This window comes from Pinus tabuliformis, chromosome 5_1, assembly GCF_031772625.1.
Source record: "Pinus tabuliformis cultivar Carrire ecotype Pingquan chromosome 5_1, CPIR1, whole genome shotgun sequence".
In the NCBI taxonomy this organism is placed as follows: Eukaryota; Viridiplantae; Streptophyta; class Pinopsida; order Pinales; family Pinaceae; genus Pinus; species Pinus tabuliformis.
The window spans coordinates 593,207,248-593,215,472 of record NC_142305.1 but is presented as its reverse complement, the minus strand read 5'-3'; positions in this window follow the sequence as shown (position 1 = coordinate 593,215,472).

The window sequence follows — 8,225 nt, the reverse complement described above, 5'->3', positions numbered from 1 at the left end:
CATGCAATCCAACCCGTTCAACACACTCACCAAGGCGAAGACAAGAAGCAAGTCCAACTGGGGCTGAACATGCACTTCGGCAAGTTGATGCGTATGACCACCAACACACACTTTAAGATCAACGTGGACACTGTGCATCAGTGTGTTGCCGGTTCAATCGTACCCAAAGAAGACCATGCGCATATTAGCAGACGAGTTGGATTAAGGGGCCAAACCAATGCATCGGTTACAATGGAGGCAAGAGTTTGCTTCAACAAGCTGTCACCATGAGGTGCATGCACACCATCACGGATGACTAAGCTTGGCATCAACTCACCAACTTCACCATCACAAGCATGTCAAAGAGTTGGTCTCACCACAACAGACCAAGTGTCAGTGATTTCTTGCAAGGCTTTCTCAAGCCATGTTGTCTCACATGAGTACATGTGCATTGTAATGTTGAGTCATGTCAAGTGTAAGTCAAGTGTCAATAGTTGGATGTAACAATCACAGAGTAGGTGAAGATTCATGAGGGTAGTTGAACTGTCACAAAGGGGAATGTCAAGGGTCACCCCACCCTTTGCTATAAATAGTCCCTCATAACTCATTGTATATGCTTTTGGTCAGCCAAGCTTCTACTAAGACTATCTTGAAGAAGCTTGGACAGTATTGTAACGTGCCTTGGATTCTCCACTGCACGAAGCTAGTACATCTCTTTGGAGGAGCAGGCGGATGTGGCTGTAACATTCTACTGATAGGGCTAGCAGGTTTACATGGTGTATTATATGATTGTGACTTACACTTCTTTATATAATAAAATCCAACACATTTTCATGCATATGTTGTTATTGTAGTTGGAATGCTCCAGTTGCCTTAATGATATATGTTGTTTAACATACGTACTTGTATATGAACTGATTTGTATGCAATTATATGAATATTGTTGTTAATGTGTTGCATATGTTGTTAATGTTGCCACCGTCCATGTTGACTACTCTACTAGACACCAGACAAAGCTTTCTCTGAACCTTGTTCTATCAATCGTCACACTTGTCTCGGACTAATACGTGAGTGTTGTTCATGTTATCTTACCTTGTATGTTGTGACTACTGCATCCGTGTCGGCCGCTCTACTAGAAGGTTTGCATGTCCTTTATGTTGTGTGTTCCTAGCCGAGTTGGGACTGATCCCTTTCAACCTAGAACTCACCTTCACCTTCCTCCCCCTTTGAAGTGTTGGAACCTCTCATACTCATTCCTTGACTCATTGCATCAGTCACACCCTTGCTACTGACAGAGTTATCTTACTTGCCTCTGTGCGACATCGCGGTCAAGGCATTACCTTACGACCCACTGCTGGGACTCCTACACCAAACAATCTGAGGTCTAATTAAGACTTACTAGGGAGATCCCCTTGATATGTTGGCGGGTCCATCACCATCAACATGACCCTATTTGGCTTATAGAAGAAAGTAATCATCAGTGGGAAAGAATTTCAGAGGACAATCTCTTTGGTGAACAATTGCTTACCTATGTGGGGCCTTTGATTTAGTCATTTGTAATGGCTTGAATAGATGGGCAAAGTTCGGTAATTTCACTTGAAATACTTATAATGGAGCAAGTGTGGTAGATTATGTAATTTTCTCACATGGTTTGTGTGAGAAAATGGAGGAATTTTTGATTGGAGATCAACTGTGGGACTTGAAATCAGATCACAAGCCCATTTATTTATGTTTCTCTTGGATTGGAAAGAAAAAATTAGAGTAAAAAATTCAGCATGTCCAATAAAATCTTCCACAGGGAAGAATTCTTTTGACCCCATAAAATTGTAATACCTTTAAAATGACGCTAGAGAGGCTCTTTGAGAAGGAGAAAATTACAGTTCACAACCTTCATAGTCATGAATTAACACATTTAATTCATTGTGCACTTGAAAAGTGCAAAAGAGCAAAAATTAAGAAGTCTGAAACAAATTGCTTTCCAGTTAATGCTTGGTTTGACGAGGAATGCAAAAAGGCAAGGAGAATGTGGAAAGAGTCAAACAAGGATAACATAAAGATCAAAGCTTAAAAGCAGTTATTAAGCAAGAAAAAGACCGATTTCATGGTTTCAAGGAGGGAAGAACTAATATTCCTTCGGAAAATAATCCCAAATTATTTTGGAAGGAGCTCCAACCAAAAAAGATAGAAATTGGAAATAATATTACAACTCCTAAATGGTTTGACTATGCAAGACAACTCTATGAGCAGGTTCCCAAGGTTGACCCTCCTCCCTTGGTCAACACTAATACTGAACTCTTCACGATATAAGAGGTAGAGATGGGTTTCAAGAAGTTGGGTGTTGGAAAAGAAAAAATACTTAGCTGTACTCCAAGCAGAATATCTAAAGTGGGGCTCAAAGATTCTTGCACCTCACATTACAAAAATCTTCAATAACATCATATAACAAGGGCTCCCCACAAATTGGACAACTAGTCTGGCAATACCTCTTTTCAAGAGCAGTGACGTCAATAATCCCTCCAATTATAGGACCATCATGACAAACCATTTGTTTGCAAAGCTATTTGGAAGCATGCTAGAAAACAAAATTAGCAAGTGGGCAGAAGAAAGAGATAAGCGTGCTAAAGGGCAAGCAGGTTTTAGACCTAAACATTCCACAGTTGATCATTGTATAAATTTAAGGCACATCATTGAAAAAGTTTGGGAGAAAAAGGAAGAAGTATTTTGTTGCTTTGTTGATTTCATAAAAGCGTTTGACTCGGTTCCTAGGGATAAGCTTTGGCACAAAATGGAGGAACTTGGGGTTCCTAAACATTTGAGAACAACTATGCATAGGCTGTATGAAGAGGTGAAAGTCAAATTTAGAACTTCAATAGGAATTTCTAAAAGTTTTAGAAGCGATATCGAGGTCAAGCAAGGTTGCCCACTGTCTCCTACCCTTTTTGGTTTATATATCAACAAGCTTGAGGAATGGTTAAATTCGCAAGGGGGTGATGGTATCTATTTAGGCAAGTTTGTTATAAGGCTTATTTTGTATGCATATGACCTGATTCTAATTGCTAAATCAACTCTTGGTTTGCAAGAGCACTTACTATCCCTTGAGCATTTTTGTAGAAGTGTGGGGATGCAAGTCAATATCAGCAAAACGAAAGTAGTGGTCTTCTCTAAGAAAAGAAAACATAACTAGCATAAGTTCTACTTTGAAGGCAACATATTGGAAAAAGTTGTGGATTACAAATACCTCGGAACTGACTTCAACAAAAATCTAAGCTGGAATGGTTGTAGAAAGAAAAGAACTTTGGGGGGTTGGAAAGCATTTTATGCTTTTCAAAATAGGTGTAGAGAGGCAGAGTTATGGGACTGGAAAATCACTCAAACTCTTTTTGTGCTTCTAGTGATTCTGATGATTCTCTATGGTTGTGAACTATGGGCCAGTACATCCGACATGCAGTGGAGACAAATTGAGAAAATTCAGAAGCGTTGACTACAAAGAAATTTGAGATTAAAAGTGTAGTTCCTTATGATATCTTGTTAAGTGAAACATGGATTGCTCCTATTGAAGCAATTGCTATGGTATGAGTCATAAGGTATTTAAAAAAATTTGAGCAAATGGAAGAGGGTAGATGGCATAAGGTTGTCTTTAATGATAGATTTTGCAAGAGCAAAAAAACTTGGATGCAGAAAAATAACAAATGGTTTAGTAAATGGGGTATTTGCTTGAACGTGTGTCCCATAAACAACAAAGAGATAAAAGCTTTTGTTATGGAAAAGTTCCACAAGCATACTTGGGATAAGGAGCTAGGAAGAAAGAAAAATTACCATATTGAAGTGTTTAATCCCACTCATAGTCATCAACCAAAAGCATACATAGAGGCCAATATCTCTTGGAGAGCCAAAATTCTTATTGCTCAGTTAAGGACTAATTCTCATCAACTTCGTTGTGAAATAGGGTGCTGGAAAAGGCCAAAGGAAGTGTGGGAGGAAAGAGTATGCATTTTTTGTTCTTCTGAAAAAGTGGAAACATAAAAACATTTCATTTTAGAATGTGAAGCCTTCAAAGACAACAGGGAAAGTTATGCAAATATTCTGGCAGCTAGCTCTTGGGATAATCTATTTAGCGAGGGGTTTGTCGAGAAGCTGGGAGCATTTATTTTGAAGTTTCACAGAAAAAGGGCCGAATACATCAAGCAGATGAAGAAGCAAATTGTCCCATATGCTATCTTTAGCCTTGTGGACATTAAAATAATTTCTTTCTTCTTTCTTTCTTTCTTAAACACAATATCATGGAATCAAATGTACGAGAGAAAGAAAGGGGGTGAGAGGGAGGGGGAGAGAGAGAGGGAGATAGTGACAAAGCTGGAAGGCGAAGAGTGAGAGAGAGAGAGATGGGAGGAGAGGGGGGAGGAAAGAACAAAGACATAGAGAGATAGAGGGGAGAGAGAGAGGGAGTGACAAGGGAGAGATATGGAGAGAGTGAGGGAGAGAGGAGATGAGAGATATAGGAAGAGAAGGGAAAGAGAGAGAGAGGGAGACACAAAGATGGAGGGGGAGAGAGAGAAGGAGAGAGGGAGGGAGATAGTGACAAAGTTAGAGGAAAGAGAAAGAGAGTGATGGGGGGGAGAGAGAGGGAGGTGGGAGAGAATGACATAGAGAGAAAGGAAGAGAGAGAGAGAGAGAGTATAGAGAGAGGGAATAAGAAAGAGACACATAGATACAAAGATATATATATATATATATATATATATATATATATATATATATATATATATATATATATAACTAGCCTAGATCCATAACCCCAGATCTATCATTTGCAAAGAAGGATAAAATCTCTCGAGCTGCAAACCTTTCCTCAAATTTTGCACTAAAAAAAAGGTTTGCACTCGAGAGATTTGATCCCTCTCAATGCTTGATAAATTCTAGGTTAAGATGGATCTAAGCTGGTATGTAAACATTTGATCCTAGTATGATAGATATGTTGTGATGTTTAACATTTTGACTCAGTCAAAATAAAACAAAAATAAAAATAATAAAATTAAATCAAACGTAAAATTAATAAAATTATATTTATAATTAATAATTAAACTAGCCTAGATCCATTTTAACTCCAAATCTACCAAGCACTAAGAGATATCAAATTTCTTGAGATGCAAATCTCTTTTAAAGTGAAAAGAGATTTGATCCTCTCAGGGCTTGGTAGATCCGGAGTTAAGATATATTTATGATGGTTTAATAGTTTCAAGTTTATTTCATTTGATCCTAGTATGATAGATATGTTGTGATGTTTAACATTTTGGCTAGGTCAAAATAAAATAAAAATAAAATTAATAAAATTAAATAAAATGTAAAATTAATAATTATATTTATAATTAATAATTAAACTAGCCTAGATCCATTTTAACTCCGGATCTACCAAGCACTAAGAGATATCAAATTTCTTGAGATGCAAATCTCTTTTAAAGTGAAAAGAGATTTGATCATCTCGGGGCTTGGTAGATCTAGAGTTAAGATAGATTTATGATGGTTTAATAGTTTCAAGTTTATTTTATGTGGCTTAATTATGTCGAGAGGTGCTTTACAGTCCAACATAGGGGAAGATGTGTAGGCATAAATATTTGTAAAATTTAACATTTAATATTAATATGTGTGCTCAATAAAAAAATCAAAATATAGGACATATATAATGCTATATAAATATTATGTCTTTATAAATATCAATACAATGATTGTTTTGATTATCAATTTATTTTGAGAAAAATCAAAGGATCGAAGAAGTGAAAAATAAGCGGAGTTTCAAATTAATTTGTTTATTGGTTTATTCTTCAAAAGAATAATGAAACAACCACAACCATGTGGATATCATCATCATTATCACTCTTATGTCTCTACCAAATAGGAAGAAGGCCACTTGAATCTAACTATTTATGAAGTTGACATTCATTTTTAACTTATCGAGTTGTTTCATTTTGGTCAAGGTTGGAATTCCACTTCACCCAAGATAATTTTTTTCTATTACCATTGGTTTTTTTAATGTCTTCTGCAAATTAATAATATATTTGAAACTTACATTTTTTTTTACTTTTGTTGAAGTTAATAATATATTTGAAACTTGCATTTTTTTTACTTTAGTTAAAGTTTGAAATTCCACTTCACCTCATATATATTATTTTTCTAACACCTTTAATTTTATTTAATGTCTTCTACAAATTAGTAATATATTTCTTTTTGTGTGAAAAAAATGGAACTCACCAGGCATCCACGATCAATACTCTATATTTCACTACTTGAATTTTGAAAAACTTTCAACTTGTAAATTTACAACATTAAGTACCAAGTGAAAATAAACTAATAATATATTTAAAGTACTTGATGAATTTACAATAAAGATAAGAATTATAGAGTTATTCCAATTTATGTACAACTTATCCAATGAATTATAAATTAGAAAGATGTATTGTAAATATACTAACATTATTATATAGGTATTATTTTTTTCAATGTGACCTATCGTGATGTTATTTGTTATTTGATAATTTATATGGTAAGTTTCAAATTGTATGATGTAAATGTGAAAAGGTAAATATAGATTTAGAGATGAAAGTATTACTATTTGGACCTCCTTCTATTAATATAAAAAATAGAAACATATATTATTATTATTATCAACTTGTAAATTTACAACATTAAGAACATTAAGTACCAAGTGAAAGGAAACTAATAGTTTATTTAAAGTACTTGATGAATTTCTAATAAAGATAAGAATTATAAAGTTATTCCAATTTATGTACAACTTATGCAATGGATTACAAAATAGAAAGATATATTGTATATATACTAACATTATTTTAGTAAATTACCTGTAAATAGGTAATTTTTTTTCAATGTGACCTATCGTGATGTTATTTGTTATTTGATAATTTATATATAAGTTTCAAATTGTATTATATAAATGTGAAAAGGTAAATATAGATTTAGAGATGAAAGGTATTAATATTTGAACCTTCATTATGAATATAAAAAATAGAAACCTATATTATTATTATTATCCAATTTTAAGGTCACGACCAATTTGACTGGTGTATGAGAACCCCCTTGTTTGTGGGACAAGGGACCCAGCTCTGAGAACCCCCTTGTTTGTGGGACAAGGGACCCAGCTCAGCGCAGGGATTTGACTGCTAAGTCTACGAAGACATACATACTCTACCCCGCTCTGCTCTGGTTTTGAACCTCTTAGGAGGAAACACATGATCTTAACCATTAGGCTCACTCAAGCTATATTGTAAAATTAAGATGTATATTTTAAATTTTAATTATTTTTTATTTCTTTAAAAATGGTTTGATTTTAATTATGTGTAAAATTGGTAGTGTTAATAGGTGTTTTACAATTGAGTATAGACAGTTAGATTTCAAATTAAACCAACTTAGATCCATCTTAACCCTGGCGTGGAAAATGAACCTTAAGTTTTGAATGCAAAAAAGACGTTAAGATTTGCAACAAATTATATGTTTATTTTGAAAACCTCTTTTTTCACCTCGGAGATTTGATCCCTCTGTATCCTTGATAGATTTGGAATTAAGATGGATCTAGGATGGTTTTAATTTCATGTCAATTCAATATTTATTATTAAAACAAATTGGATATATATATATATATATATATCCAATTTCTTTAAGAGAAAAAAAAAGTGTAATTTCAATATTGTATATTTAATTTTTTAATTATATGTGTGTGAAAAAACTATATAAAAATAATTGAAATTGTAAATTTGAATTATTAATTTATACAATTTACATATTAAAAAATAATAAATTGTTAAATCTTTTATATATTTAAAATACATTAAAAATATATAATGTCATTTAAATTTCAATAAAAACCAAATATAAAAGATTTAAACCATTTAAAAACAATTTTAAAACTAAAAAAAAATTGTTATTATTAAAAGAAATTGGATATATCTATCTATATATATCCAATTTTTTTAAGAGAAAAAAAAAAGTGTAATTTCAATATTTTATATTTAATTTTTTAATTATATGTGTGAGAAAACTATATAAAAATAATTGAAATTGTAAATTTGAATTATTAATTTATACAATTTACATATTAAAAAAAAGTTAAACCTTTTATATATTTAAAATACATTAAAAAAATATAATGTAATTTAAATTTCAATAAAAACCAAATATAAAAGATTTAAATCCCTTTAAAAACAATTTTACAACTTTTAAAATAAAATAAAATAAAA